Source organism: Theropithecus gelada, chromosome 2 (assembly GCF_003255815.1).
Source record: "Theropithecus gelada isolate Dixy chromosome 2, Tgel_1.0, whole genome shotgun sequence".
Classification (NCBI taxonomy): domain Eukaryota; kingdom Metazoa; phylum Chordata; class Mammalia; order Primates; family Cercopithecidae; genus Theropithecus; species Theropithecus gelada.
Window position 1 is genome coordinate 186765660 of NC_037669.1, and position 15428 is coordinate 186781087.

A 15428-nucleotide genomic window follows, 5' to 3' on the forward strand; every position below is an offset into this window, starting at 1 on the left:
TAGAATTTGCTGTAGGACTAGACCAGTACCATGTGAATCACATAGTCTCATTTTCTTTTTTTTGTTCCAAACATTTAAGAATTCAAACTGTTATTAAACACCCAGGCACGGTGGCTCAGGCCAGGCGCAGTGGCTCACGCCTGTAATCCCAGCACTTTGGGAGGCTGAGGCAGGCGAATCACTTGAGATCAGGAGTTCGAGATCAGCCTGGCCAACATGGTGAACCCCGTCTCTACTAACAATATAAAAATTAGCCGGGCATCGTGGTGGGCACCTGTAATTCCAGCTACTTGGGAGGCTGAGGCAGGAGAATCGCTTGAACCCTGGAGGCAGAGGTGGCAGTGAGTCGACATCGTGCCACTGCACTCCAGCCTGGGGCAACAGACCAAGACCTCATCTTGATAAATAAATAGACAAATAAAGGACATTATCTGAGTCCAGTAAATGTATTTGTGCACAGGCCCTTTTAATCTGCATTAGGCCTTGTTTCTATCAACCTACAATTAGCAGGGAATTGGAGGGATGAGTTCTGTGGTCAGCAGGGTCCTGTGTTTTTGTTTGGTATTTCGGGTCTGTGTGAGACGGATTACTTCACTGCCCTCAACCATGTTTGTGAGGCTGAGGTGAATCCTGTTTGCTTCACTGTGATTCAGGCCCATCTCTAGGCAGCCTTAATCCTGTCTAGTTTTCTGCTGCTGGCTTCAGTGCAGATGACAGGTGAGATAATGGCTCAGGATAAATCTATCAACTCAACAGGAAAACAGCTTACAAACACTGGCCTTTCGTATATGAAACATAAACACTAAAGGCAGCACTGAGACCCAGAAGGCTCTAGAAAGGCTGGCAATGGTATGGTAAGTGTCCTAGCCTGTTGAGTAGTAAAATCTGCTATGTACCCTCAGACAAATTACTTATTTTCTTCCTCAGTTTCCCTACCAATAAAAGTTATGGGGTTAATTTCTGAAAGTCACCCAGGTCTGAAGCTTTATGACTCTAAGTAATGACAGCTGGCACTTGTTGCTGTATATTTTCATCAATGTTGAGGTCAGAGTTTTATATGTTATCTCTACTTGCAGGTAACAGACACAGAGAGGTCAGGTTGCTTATCCAGAGTCATATTGACTATGACAGTGCTGGAATTCCAAACTGTATAATTCGACCCTGGTGTCCATGCCTTTAACTGCTCTCCTATAGTATTTCTCTGTGTTTTGACCCTGGTGTCCATGCCTTTAACTGCTCTCCTATAGTATTTCTCTGTGTGACCCAAATCAATTGAGGACAATATTTTTTTTCTTCTTTGGAAGAGCTTAGACATACTTATCATGTGTTTCTTGCTCCAGGCAGTGGCAAGATATTTTACTCTGTGACTGTCTCTTCTCAATATCTGTTGCAGCCCACTGAGAATTTATACCCTGGGGATTTAGAATCATGTGGCAGAAAGTTGTTGCTGTTGAGGAGGAAGATATGTGTAAAAACAGCAAATAGCCTACTGATTTATTCCATGTGCTTGTGTGCCTGATGCTTGGGCTTCGCCATGATCTTGAGAACCAGTAATAAGTAGAAGAGATACATGCAGAAAAGATAGAAGCAAAGGTAAGACTACGAGTGTCAGAAGAGAGTGTAGACAAAGAACCAAGCCTCTAAGAGGCAGCATGGCAGACTCTCAGAAATGGTTAATGATGACAGTAAGAAAGACATTGGGATATAAATTTTTTTGCTTAGTGTTATGTATATGTTAATGTTGACTTTTCAGAGCTTCGTAAGTGGTAAAAGCAGAACCAATGAACACATTACTAAGTGAGCAATCTGCTGTATAATTATTTAGGTCTTGAGAAAAGGATCAGAGTATGAATATTGTAAAAATTTGACATGAATTTTGGTATTAAAACATACAGGTTACTAAAAATACATTGCCGTGTGACTGACACAACCTTCTAAAATGGCCCTTGGAAACTCCTTGGAGTCTTTGAGAGGGTAGTGAGGGGTAGTGGTCAAAAGCGCAAACCTTTTGAATCCTGTTTCTGCCACTTAAAGTAACCTTGAGAAATTTGCATAACATCCTTCTTGTGACTCACAATTTTTCTTCTTTTGAATGGCTCAGACCCTAGTGCTGTTATGAACATTAAACAAGTTCATACGTATACATTATTTAGAATAGTAGCTGGGATATAGCAAGCATACGTGAAACAGTACTTATTATTTCAAGCAGATCAGATACATTTAGTTTCTAATCCTGCCATTTGCAAATAATCCTCATGTTTGTTCAGAAGGACTCTTTCATGCTTCAATGGTTACAATCTCACTTAATGTCATGGTTAAATCATAGTGAAAAGATATGCAGTTTCTCTAGAACGATGACACAATGTTGTGTTCAGAAAAAGAAAAGGCAGCAATGGCATAGATATGAGCTTTAAATGAGATTTCTAGGTCCCCTCTCCAAGCCTGGCAACATTTTCCCTCCTAGCCCTGGATAGGTTTCCTGGTTAGGACTAATGCCTGAAGGGTTCTTCTGAGGAGGGGTTGGTCAAGAGGAAGAATGGCGATGTGATGTCAAATGACTCTCATAGGCCTGCAAGAATCTTTAGAGGGTAATGAGAGAAAAACAAACAAAACCTCAGTTTGGTATTTTTATTATCAAGTATCTCCCTTGTTTTCATGGAACATAAAACTTCCCCCATAGGTTCCCCGCTTAACTCCTAGCCTAGCAGGTCCATCTCTTCAGAGAATTTGGGAGGGGATGACATTTTAGCCATAAAATCTTCTATTTCAGTCATAAAAGGTTACTTTGAAACAAATTAGTGAAGGACTATTCCTTTTATTCCTTTACTTGTGTCATTCGGGGAAGATCTTTTTTATCTTAAAGATGCTAGAAACATTCAACTTATTTGAACAAGGGTCAAGGTCAAATTGGTAATATTTACTTGAAATCTCTTTATTATAACACTAGCTTTATTAGTGAGGGTTCTCCAACGAATAGACTATATATGTGTATTTGTGTGTTTGTGGAGAGAGAGGAGAGAGAGAGAGAGAGAAAGGGAGAGACAGAGATTTATTATAAGAAATTGGCTCATTCAATTGTGGGAGCTGCCAAATTCAACATTCATAGAGCGTTCCAGCAGGCTGAAGACTTGAATAGGAGTTGATTTCGCAGTCTAGAGTCTGAAATTTTTTAGTCTTCAGGAGAATTCCTGCTTTTCTGGGAAACCTCAGTATTTCCTTGATTGAATTAAGCCCATCAAATTACAGAGGGTAATCCATTTTATTCACAGTCTACTGATTTAAATGTTAATCACAACTAAAGAATACAGCCACATCTGGGCTGGTGTTAAGCTAACATGTGGACGCCATAGCCAAGTGGACACATAAAATCAATCATCACACTCACTAACACTCACTGATCATTTAGATTCTAAGGGCTTTACTTGTATAAACTTACTTAGTGCTCAAAAAAGCCACTGAATTAGATAACTGTCAATACAGATGAGAAAAGTGGGGTGTGAGTAAGTAAAGTAGTTTATGCTAAGTTACACAGGTGGCAAAAAGCAGGGTTGGCCTCCAAACTCAATTGTTCTGACTCTTGATCCAGAAAGCTTATGTGGTGTGCTATCCTACACCCAAAGCAAATGTTTATCGTTTACCTTCTTTGTAACTCTCCAAGGTTACAACTACCTAGTACAGTGATACCCAAAGACTGCATCCTCACCGAGCCTCCAAATCAGAGTCATATCAGAGTGAATAGGAAGTACTCAGTAAGTGCGGGGTAACTAATTGAATTAGTGAATAGATGGATGAACTGATAGAGGAAGAATCGCTCATCTTTATTATAATCCAAGGCGCTAGGAACACTGTAGTGAGTGAAAACAGTTTTGACTCTCAAGGAGATCTTCCTTGTTTTTTTGTGTGGAGAACATATCAAAGCAGAAATAAGTAGCAATACAATGAAGATCATAATTTTTTGGACAGGTGTGGTGGCTCATCCCTATAAACCCAACAGCTTGGGAGGCCAAGGTGAGAGAATTGCTTGATCGCAGGAGCTCGAGACCAGCCTGGGCAACATAGTGAGAGTCCATTTCTACTAAAAAAAGTAGCTAGACATGGGTGGCATACACCTATAGTCCCAGCAACTTGGGAGGCTGAGGTGGGAAAATCACTTTGGCTCGAGAGATGGAGACTATAGTGAGCTGTGATCATGCCACTGCACTCCAGCCTGGGTGACAGAGTGAGACTTGTCACACATGCAAAAATGATCTTAATTTTTAATACCTTGATCTTTGAGATAAGACAGAATCTAGGATATGATACTACTTTCTCTCTCCATTAGAAATGATGTTAGACAAGTTAATTAATCTTTCTATGCCTCATTTTCTCCATCTGTAAAAGAAAATAAGTATGTGTATCTCACAGTGTTGTGAGAAGTAAATAAAATTGATTGAGGTAACTTATGGATAATACTAAATCCTGTATCTGGAACTTGGAAAGTGTTTGATAAATGATAGCAGTACTTTGAGAACCTGGGTGAGGATTCCATTTCCAAGGAGTAGAATGTAGGTAAGCTGACTGTGACTTGATCATGCTGAACAAAATATTTGAACTAAACTCCCAGCTACATAAGGGAGAGAACATTCTAGGTTAAGAAACACATATATACATATAAATAGAGAGCAGTGTTACAAACCAGTGAGGTGCATCTCAAGTTTGACCTGAATATGCATTTTGTTTGAAGTGCTCAGTAATTTTCCAAAAACTAAATTAGCTTTTAACTTTGAAAAATTGAAAGATTTCCCTAAAAATCTAGATTCTCTTTTGTTTAGAATAATCAAAAGAGATGGCAATACTGTGCAGCTCTATGGTTTCTGATTTCTCCATAGTATCTGCTATTTCTACTTTGTTCATTTATGTTACTTCTCTGGGCCCTGTAGGCATTTGGTGCAATATATGCATAGGTAGCGCACAACATAAATAGTTTAATTTACAGGATTTGCATGCCAGGCTAAGTGTGGACTTTATCACATTAGTGGTCAATAAGGAGCAATCACAGAATTTTCAGAAGACACTTGAGCAAATTTGTCATTTTTTTGGGAGGCGGAAGTAAGAGATAGAAGTGAATTTAATGAACAGGCTGAATAGTTTAGAGATGAGTTGGTGGGAGGCTTTGAACTATGCCAAAGGCGGGACATTGCAGATAGAGAGATGAGTGCACCTACCAGAGACGGGTGAAAGTGAATATTTATACCTTTATGTGATTTCATATTTATTCTGAGCTAAGAGCCATGACAATTTCAAAAGCTTCTGGGGATTTTACCCAGTCAACACAGGACAAGACATTACTTGTGTTCCTAAAGGAGAACGAGCATTGGATAGGAAGAATGACTCTTATTCCCTCTCTCAGTTTTAGCCATTTCAGAGATGAAGGAGAAGCTCAACCTTTTGGACTTATACAGTATGTCAATCTTTATTATGGCTCTTTCCTGAGGGATCTTTCACAAACAATGATATTATGCATGATTTTAGCCTGTAAGATGCAATTTGGCTGTATTGTCTTAGGAGGAATAATAAGACTTAGAACCAGGAAGATTGATGAGGAAGACTGGGTATTAGACATTAGTTTTAATTAATATGTTCATGCAAATGATTAACTTAACCTGTGGTTATTTAAATTTTTTCTCAAGAGAATAGAAAGACATTCAGTGGTTTAAAGGAGGAACAATACCTGATAAGACTCGCATTTTAACATTACTCTGAAGAGTGAAGAATGGTTTGGCGAGAGGGATCTTGGAGAAGTATAGCAGTGTATTCCAGTTAGAAGGATGTTAGTATTATCTAGGTGAGGAATGGAGTTCGGGACTGAAGTCCGAATCGAAAGAAAAACAGGAAAAGAAACAGTTGAAAAAGTATGATGGGATTGGATTCTTAGTGTACAGAAACCACTTAGCTGTCTAATTTGGGGACTATTGAAATATTGTAGAAGAAGTATCTCAACCTTTCCCCCCAGCATCACTTAATCATATACATGATCGAATACAAGATTATATGCAATTTCAAGTTCGCTAGCTAGAAATGTTTCCAAAATTGAGAATATAGTACCTAATATTTGCTGAGTTCCAACTGTGTGCTCACTATTCTAAGCGTGCTGCCTGAGATTTTAGAGACAGAAACTTGAATTACCTTTTGTTTACTGAAAAACTATTGTTTCACTGTGAAATGTTGGTTCTAAGGAATAAACTATTAAAATACTAAATTATGCTGTTTTGTAATAATAGTAACTAATTATGATCCATGTTCTAACTGAAGCTCCCTCTCTGTGTGTCATAATGAAGTTGTTTAAGTCAATATGGTAAAAGTAGCAAGAAGCATGACTTGTAGCTTCAGACGGATGCATTCCAATCTTGGCTTTGCTGGTTGCTCGCTGTGTGATATTAGGTAAGTTACTTATCATCCTCTGGATGCTTCGTTTTTTGTTTTTGTTTTTGTTTTTGTTTTTTTAATTTGCAAAATAAGAATACTAGTACTACTTTCATCACCTGGTGGTGGTAAAAGGTGGGTTATTACACATAACTTACCTAGCAAAAAACCCAGCACATGCTAGCTGCTCAATAAATCTTATCTCTTATAATAACTGTTATAGGAGAAAGATGTGAGAATCTGAACCAGTACATGACCCTAAGGATAGAGTATGGGATGAAGTGAGAGATTTTACAATGGAACAAGCTGCCTTATTGTGTCATAAGATGAATTATAAATAATTAACACGCCATAACCATTAGAAAAATAATCAAAAGTAAAATTAATTTTCCAAAGGCATGCATGTGTCTATGTAATTTTTAACCTTCAAATTTAAAACTAAAGTCTTAAAATAAAATCTGCTACTCTTTCAGCCCTATACCCCATCCTGTTTTCTCTCCTACCTAAGATAGCCTCAGGAACAACTGCTTATTCTGTGACAGTTGCACAAGGTAGAGGTTAAACCAGGTAGAACTAGAATCAATGAGTAAACGTGAGAAATAGAAAGAGGACAGAGTGCAACATTGCAAAAGTCCCACAGTTAAGAATGAATTTGAAACTGATTTGCTGTTACTCTGACCTTTGCTACCATACCTATGTGAGGTTAGGGTCAATAGATGAGCGTGATCTGCTGTCTGATTATGCCTGCCCTTCGTGCTGCAGAGACCATCCTGGCTGGAATTTGACTGCAAACAGTGGATGTCTTCTCCCAAGCAACTTTCTTCTTCTACCGTTGACGTTAATGGTGGCTGCTACCATATTTCCCCAAGCTTTATCAAATATTTACTGAGTACACAGTTTACTAAACACAGCTCCAGGATTTAGAACAGCCAAAGGCTTATTTATTGTTTGCTATAGTAATAGTTTGTAAAAATTGTCTTTGGAATCCTAGGCAGGATATAAGAAGAAGCATTTAGTTATAATCTAGGCACTAACTGTGTTGTCCAACTTGATAGCCACTAGTCACACATAGCTATTTAAGTTTTAATTAATGAAAATAAAAAATTCAGTTCCTCTGTAGTACTTGACAATTTCAAGTAACTACATACTGGCAATGCAGATATAGAGCATTCTGCCACCTCACATGCTTATGTTGTTCATCACTACTAGAGTGCTCTTGTCACAGTCCTAAAATGGATTTGACTACACGGATAGTCTCTGTTAAAATTTTTAAAATATCTCTCTAAAATTACTCTATTAGTTTTCGGTGGTTACTGTAATGAATTACCACAAATTTAGTGGCTTAAAACAGCAAATGTATTATTTGCAGTTCCGTAGTTGAGAAAACTGAAAGGGATCTCACTGGACTGTAATTAAAGTGTTCACGAGCCTACGTACTTTTCTGGAGGCTCCACTCCTTGTCCCGATACATTCTAGAGGGATCTATATCCCTTGGTTTATGGCCATCTTCCTCCATCTTCAAAGCCAGCAAGTATGGGCCAAATGCTTTTCACAAAGCCAGTTCTCTGGTTGACTCTCTTTACCTCCTTCTGACATTTTTAAGGACTCTTGTGATAACATTGTGCTCCTTCAGATAATCTAAGATAATCCCCACATCTCAAGATCAATTGATGAGCAATCTTAATTCCCATTGTGCCACGTAATATAACCTATTTCTAAGTCTGAAGAATAAAGACATGGATATCTTTGGCAGAGGGAGGTTATTATTCTACCTCCCATGATGAGTAAATATTTTATAAAGTACATTGGTTTTCCTTGTAGAAAGGGGCTATGTAAATATATTGCAGGTAATTATTCACATAATTCTGAATTTAACAAAAGTTCTGATTATATATAATGAAATCAATTAACAAAAATAAGATATTAATAGTTTACTTAATATGCACCAGACAGTAAGGGCTGAGAGTTTAAGAGCTTATATGCATGAATTCATGATGGAGTAAAGAGAGACATTAATAACACCTTAAGTAGTAGTGTGGGATAAATGAAGACATGGAATCTTAATCGGGAAAATGGGGTTCTTTTCCTGGCATAGCCACTTACTCACCTGTGTAATTTCTATGGGTTTAAATTTTTCAGGTAGATAAAAGGAGGAGAACAGATTAAAATGATCTCTAAGGTCTCATCCAACACTTAATTTTCCACTATTAATTAAGTTAGCAGTAAGATAAGATTATGCAAAAGCACAATATTGAGTAATACAGAATTGCTGTGTATTACTGGAAAATTAAACAAGATAATATGTCTTGGAAGATAAAGAAAGATTATTTAATCATGTATAGCAGAGCATGATTTTATTTTTTTGGTTACAAGACACTTTGCTTTATTAAGAATTGAGATTGAAGGAGGAACACTAAGGGAACGTTGTATTTCCAGTTGGGCTAGACTGACATTAATTATTAGTCATATGCATGATTAAGCAACTTTTTATCCCCCTGCTTTATTGTAGCCAGGTGTTTAGGGAAAAAGGAGAATATTACTGCCATTAGAAGACCTACATCTCTGTCAAAAGCTATTGGCTCATATGTAAATAAACCTTTACACCCAACAAGGTTGATAAACAACTGAAACTCTTTTTGTTGTAGACATTGGCATATGTGTTATGCAGTAAGTCAAAGAGTGAGACAAAGGCATTTTCTCCATAAAATTAGGCAAGTTGAAGCTTTCTAAATAAAACAGACCTCAGGTTTAGGAACTCTGAGGATCCACAACTTTCAGATCAAGGTGTGTTAAAACAACTTATTTTCCCTAAAAGGGTATTAATTCTAAGACTTATTCAGATTCTTAGAAATATCTGGGCCAATGGCACTCTAAGTATGTTAACAAATTACCCATGTTGAGTGCCTTAAAGTACTTTAAGTATATACACTATTACTCAAAAACTATGGATAAAGTTTTATATAATACCAGTAGGATATTTTCCCTTATAGGGATTGAACACTATGTAACTAAAACAATTATCATCAATCTATCATCTATCTGTCTATCTATCTATCTATCTATCTATCTATCTACCTATCATCTATCATCTTTCTATAAATCTGCTGATCTTTCATGTTTCTATGATATTCTGCCTAATGTTCAGCAGCCCATTGTGCATGCCACACTTACTAAAATCTTATCATAATTTGGAGTGCTTTCTCTGATAATGAAAAAGAAAAGTATGCTGTCCCTCCTTGAAATTCTATGGTTTTTCACTCTCTATTACACACATTTACTCATTCAATCATTTATTAATCTTTCGTATTCTTCAAAGATGTATTGTTTGCAAGGCACTGGAAATACTGTGATAAAAGGCACATACTTCAGTGGGGTGAGGGGTAAAATGCAGCTGACAGAAGCACTGTCACAGAACCATGTACATTTTATGAAAATTTTAGGTAAAGAGTATTATGGAATCAGGGTAGAGTGGCACCTAAAATTTGGGACAAGGAGGAGGGGCTAGAGTTGCCATTAAAAAGATGTTGCTTAAAATGGAATCTTGAAGGACATGAATGAATCATTCATTATTTCTTCCATTCATTCATTTATTGTTACTCTGCCAAAATGATGCAAAAACAAAGCCATTCCTGTGCTCAAGTAATTAAAAATCTATTTGAGAAATAACTTATAACAAACTAGAGTACAGAGTGATTGTTGTAAGGATAAAACTATACGTGTGTGTTTAGCACAATGAGGGAAGTCGTAGTGGGCTAGCAGAAGGCTGTATTCAGATTAGGGAGAGGAATATCAGATTAGAGGAAAAGTGAGAAGTGGAAGGATAAGAAATTTGACTGGAGTATATGCTATATCAGGTAGGGGGCCATGGAATATGAAGCTGCAAAATGGAATAAAGAGACTGAGAAGGGCCCACTATGCTAAAGACTTTGTGCTTTCTCTCTTAGGTTATATGCTAAGAATGATTGATTTATCATTGAATGATTTTCAGTGATTTTCAATGATAAATCAATTTTCAATGATAAATGAATTGATTTATCATTGAATGAATTTATCATTGAATGATTTATATACAAGCAATGGGCAATTTTGTGTGTGTGCCCCTCTATGTCCATTCTGCAATCTTTTCCACTCAGTCTGTTCCCAGCAAGTGAGTCTTTCTACTTGCATTCATAGTCTCTCTTGCTCTCTGGCTTTGGCCAAAGAGAAGCACCTTTAGAAAGTCAGAGCACAGGAGCAAAGTGAAGCTAGAATGGTAGATTTTGTTGATAACCACCACTTCATCTTCTTTGTTCGGAGGATAACCCATCTCCCAGGTGCTACAGGTATTGGCTACTAACAAATTATATTATTAGCAGCAATGAGGAAAGCCCTTCGCTAGTGAGAGCCATCTCACTTAGCGATGCCTGGGAAGATATGCAGCTCTCCTCTTCACCAGTGGCTGGTAACCAGTGGTTGACCTATGCAATGGTGTAACGGCCTTGTCCCCTTGCATCTAGGGGGTACAACCTCTGTAAACAATTTACACTCCAGAGCTCTTGGCGAGTTCAGTCTAAAGATGAATTCTTTTCTTTTCTTTTCTTTTTCTTTTCTTTCTTTTTTTTTCCTTCTCTTTTCTTTCTTTTTTTTTTTTTTTTTTTTGAGATGGAGTTTTGCTCTGTTGCCCAAGCCGGAGTGCAGTGGCACTATCTTGGCTCACTGCAACCTCTGGCTCGCAGGTTCAAGCGATTCTCCTGCCACAGCCTCCCTAGTAGCTGGGATTACAGGCACCCGCCACCATGCCCGGCTAATTTTTGTATTTGTATTAGAGACGGGGTTTCACCATGTTGGCCAGGCTGCCCTCAAACTCGACCTCAGGTGATCCTCGTGCCTCAGCCTCCCAAAGTGCTAGGATTACAGGTGTGAGTCACTGCGCCCGGCCCTGAGGATGAATTCTTCTGAAATCACATCTTTATCTAGCTTCTTTCTTTGTACTCTTCTGCTTTTCTTGCCTCTTTAAAGGTTTATCCTGGTTGGGCACGGTGGCTCACACCTATAATCCCAGCACTTTGGGAGACCGAAGCAGGCGGATCACGAGGTCAGGAGATCAAGACCATCCTAGCCAACATGTGAAACCCTATCTCTACTAAAATACAAAAGATTATTTGGGCATGGTGGCGCATGCCTGTAGCCCCAGCTACTGGGAGGCTGAGGCAGGGGAATCGCTTGAACCTGGGAGGCAGAGGTTGCAGTGAGCCGAGTTCGTGCCACTGCGCTCCAGCCTGGTGAGAGCAAGACTCCACCAAGAAAAAAAAAAAAAAAAAAGATTTATCCTAAGGGCATGCCCTGAATAAATGACTTACATAAAATTATCTGTCTCAGACACTGATTCTAGAGAACACAGCTTCTAGGGAGCTCAATATAAATGATAGTTATTGCCAGAAATTGTCCCATAAAGCAGACTTTAAAGATTTAATTCTGGAGTTGAATCAGACCCCAGCTGGGTAGTATTGACGACCCCAAACCTAGTGGTAAGTAGAGTTTTTACAGTTTCTTGAATGTTCTAACAGTACAATTGCTAAAGTGTTGGAGATGCCTTAGCTTTTACAGTGTCTTTGGCATTTGAGAGAAGTGGGGTAAATAACAAGATGAAGGAATGTGGAATTTGGTGTTAGTTGTTGTGTGCCTTTTGGTTACTTGGGAGAAAAAAAATGACTAATCATTAATTTAAAACTAAGTGTAAAAGTCCGAGGTTATTTTTGGGAAGTCTTTAAAGAGACCCTTCTCACTCGAAGCTTGGGAGCATGTTGAGCTGGTGAACCATCGGCCTTAGTTGTGACAACAGCAGAACTTCAGAAAAGCCTAAATTCGTGCCTAGGTAAGACTCTGGATGCCATAATAAGTCAGATGTGCTTCAGAGAGTGGGAGTTAAGCATGCAAAGATTCAGTGGCTTGCCACATATATGATGCTTTTAGGGATCCAGTGGTCTGGTGCATACTGAGACATCCCTTCCACGGTAAAGGGCAAAGTTATGGCATCTTTTGTATCCTACCATTAGAAAAGAAGTAAAACACAGCAAATACAACACCTGGGAATACTGCACTGAATAATTTAGCAAGTGCTGTGGAAAGCTCCCAGTTTTCAGTGAGGCCCTGAACAAGAAGGGGCATGTCCAGGCCATATAGTACAAGCTGTCCTACCACATGGCTTATGTGGCCCAACAGATCCTACAGTGGCTTAAAAATTATCTCTAGGAGATAAAGATTTTGTGTGGAGTCTCTGACAAGCCCCAGCAGAAGGGTTTCATAACAGACTGCTGAGATTCTGGAGCAAGGCCATGCCATCTGCAGCAGAGCATATGATTTAAAATGCAGTTGCATCCAGACATGAGACAAAAGCTGTTCACCATGAACTGGGGGTTGGCAGACCAAGTAATAAACTATAAACTACAGCAGCCCCAGCAGCAACTATTTATAAAATAGAAGTGTTACAGAATGGATCACCCTTAAAATGTCCAAAGGGCATATGTAAGCTGGATGGGATTTCTTTGTCACCAGCACAGTCTCATCTGACACCACTCAATCAGCTCACACCTGTAACCTCATGGGAGAATCCTTATGAGCAGCTAATAGAGGAAGAAAACAACACAGGCGTGGTCCATGGATTGTTCAACTTAGTATGTTGGTGTGGACAATGGACTGCTGTTATAATATAGCCCCATTTGGGAAGTCCTAGAAGACAGTATTCATGGGAAAGTAGGAATAGGAGGCAGGATTTGGGTTAGTGTTACTTGTAATCCGATTTTGTTGAGAGACAAATGGCTTAAAAGAAGGCTGTTCACAAATGGATGGCATTGGTGGATGGCTTGGCCTGAACAAAGCAATGTTTTCGTATTAGGGACAAGAAGTTTCAGGAAAGAAGCATGTGGATGAACATATGGAAATGGGTAGAAAGTAAGAAGAACTTGTCATTATGTGTTAAGCCTCCTCGGGTTAGAGACACAAAGCAACCAAGTGTGGAGAATGTTCCAATAGATTAGAAGCCAACTTAGCTAGCAGAAAGGCCTCATGAATGTAGAAGTCATGGCAGCGTAGATGGAGACAATATATGGACCTGTAAGAATGCGTTCTCCTCTCACCAAAGCTGATATACTCGATGTCATGTCTAACCCATCAACCAACACATTTCTGCACTGAGCTCCTTATATGATAATGTTCTTTGACAAAACCAGCCAGACATTTTGTTGGCAAGTTGATAAAACTGGACTCCTCTCATCCTGACAAAGCAACAATTAATCCTAAGTAGTAGTGACACACATTCCAAGGATGTGTTTGCCTTTTCTACCAGTAGTATTTCAGTCAGCATTATATGGAAAGGCTCATGGAGAGGTATGTTGGATAACATCTCATACAACATCACTTCAGATCAAGAGAACCCCTTTATGGTAAAGGAAGCATGGTAGTGGGAACATGGCAAAGATATCCTCTGATCCTATGATACATTGAATCAATTAGTGGCAGCTGACCCTATAGAGCATAGGCCGCTTTTAAAGTATAGCTGTAGTACCACCTTGGAGATGATGCCCTTAGATGGGGACACTGTACTTCAGAAAGATGTACATTCATCCTAAACCAACAGCCATTACATGGTGCCAGGGTCCCCAGTAGGTAGAGTACATGAGTTCAGTAACCAAGAGATGGAGCAAATAGTAGCCCTACTTCACTACACTCCAAGAATTGACTAGGAGACATTGTGTTGCCTGTCTACTCAACTTTAGAACTTGTGGATCCAGAGGTTCCAGAAAAGATATGCTTTCACTCAGGGACACAGCAAGAGTGTCACGAAACTTAAAGATACAGCTGATACATGATCACTTCTAGTTCTTCAAGTGGACCAACAAGCAAGAAAAGGAATTATCATACTGCCAGGATTGTGTACACTAGGGCATCTGAATGTGTAGTGGGGTATTTTGGCCCGATTACCTAAGGAAAAGGGCTGCTGTTACTTAATAGGGGCATGGAGAAATGCTTTTCATACTCAAGTGAGCTGCAGGTTATCTCTCGGTACCCTCATGCCCAAATTTAATTATAAATTAACAAGTATAGCGAGTATTGCCTGGCAAGTGCATGGTAACTAGGGAATCAAGGCTCTCAGGGCTGAGTGTCTGAGACATCCTACCAGACAAGCCATCTAGATGATCTGAAGTCCTAGCTGAGTGTAAAAGGAATCTATAATTGTAGCTGACAAGGATAATGTGTATTGTTGACAGCCTTGAGATCAATTGCAGCAAAGAAGACTGTAATTCATCCTACAAATGCTCCTCTTACAAGTTTTCCTAGAAACTGAGACCAACTCAAATTCTGAAGAAGCTAAGACCAGATGGGAAGAACTTACTGTGAGAAGTGAATGGATTTGAGAAGTGCGAGTGGCAGACTTGGAAGTGGCTCTTGGCACTTCTCCAGATCTCTTTGACTGGCCTGGTACACCCATGCCCCTGCAGGTTTTGGCTGATAACTACTCAAGTTGGCAGGATTGTCAACTGTAGGGTTGTCCTTAGCTGATTGAAGGTACCTCACCCAGAGATGCCTGAGAAGTTACACTGTTCTCTCTCCAAAGACTGACCAGTGCAGGGATAAGACAGTGCAGCTCTGTTTTCTCTGGCCAAGAAAATATCTGATTTTAATCTATGTTCTAGAGAGCTACCTATGGGATTGGATTGAGCCTAAACTTCTCCTGAAATCGTATTCTTGCCTAACTCCATCCATCCTTCATCTTTTCCTGCTCTTCTTGCTTCCTTAAAGACTTCTAAGAGTATTCCTTCAAGAAATCACCTGCACAAGACTCTCTGTCTCATACTCTGCTTCTAGGCTTCTGGGCCTAACTCAATTACATGTGGCAACGGCTGTGTTTCTTTATGGAGAACCACAGTCTCACCTAGTGGTCATTTCCTGTATATACATTATTCTTCTTTCATGTGTGACATCAGTTTCCTGTCACAATCCTGACTAATGGAGCAGAAGCAAGCAGGGAGTGATATGATTAGATTAAC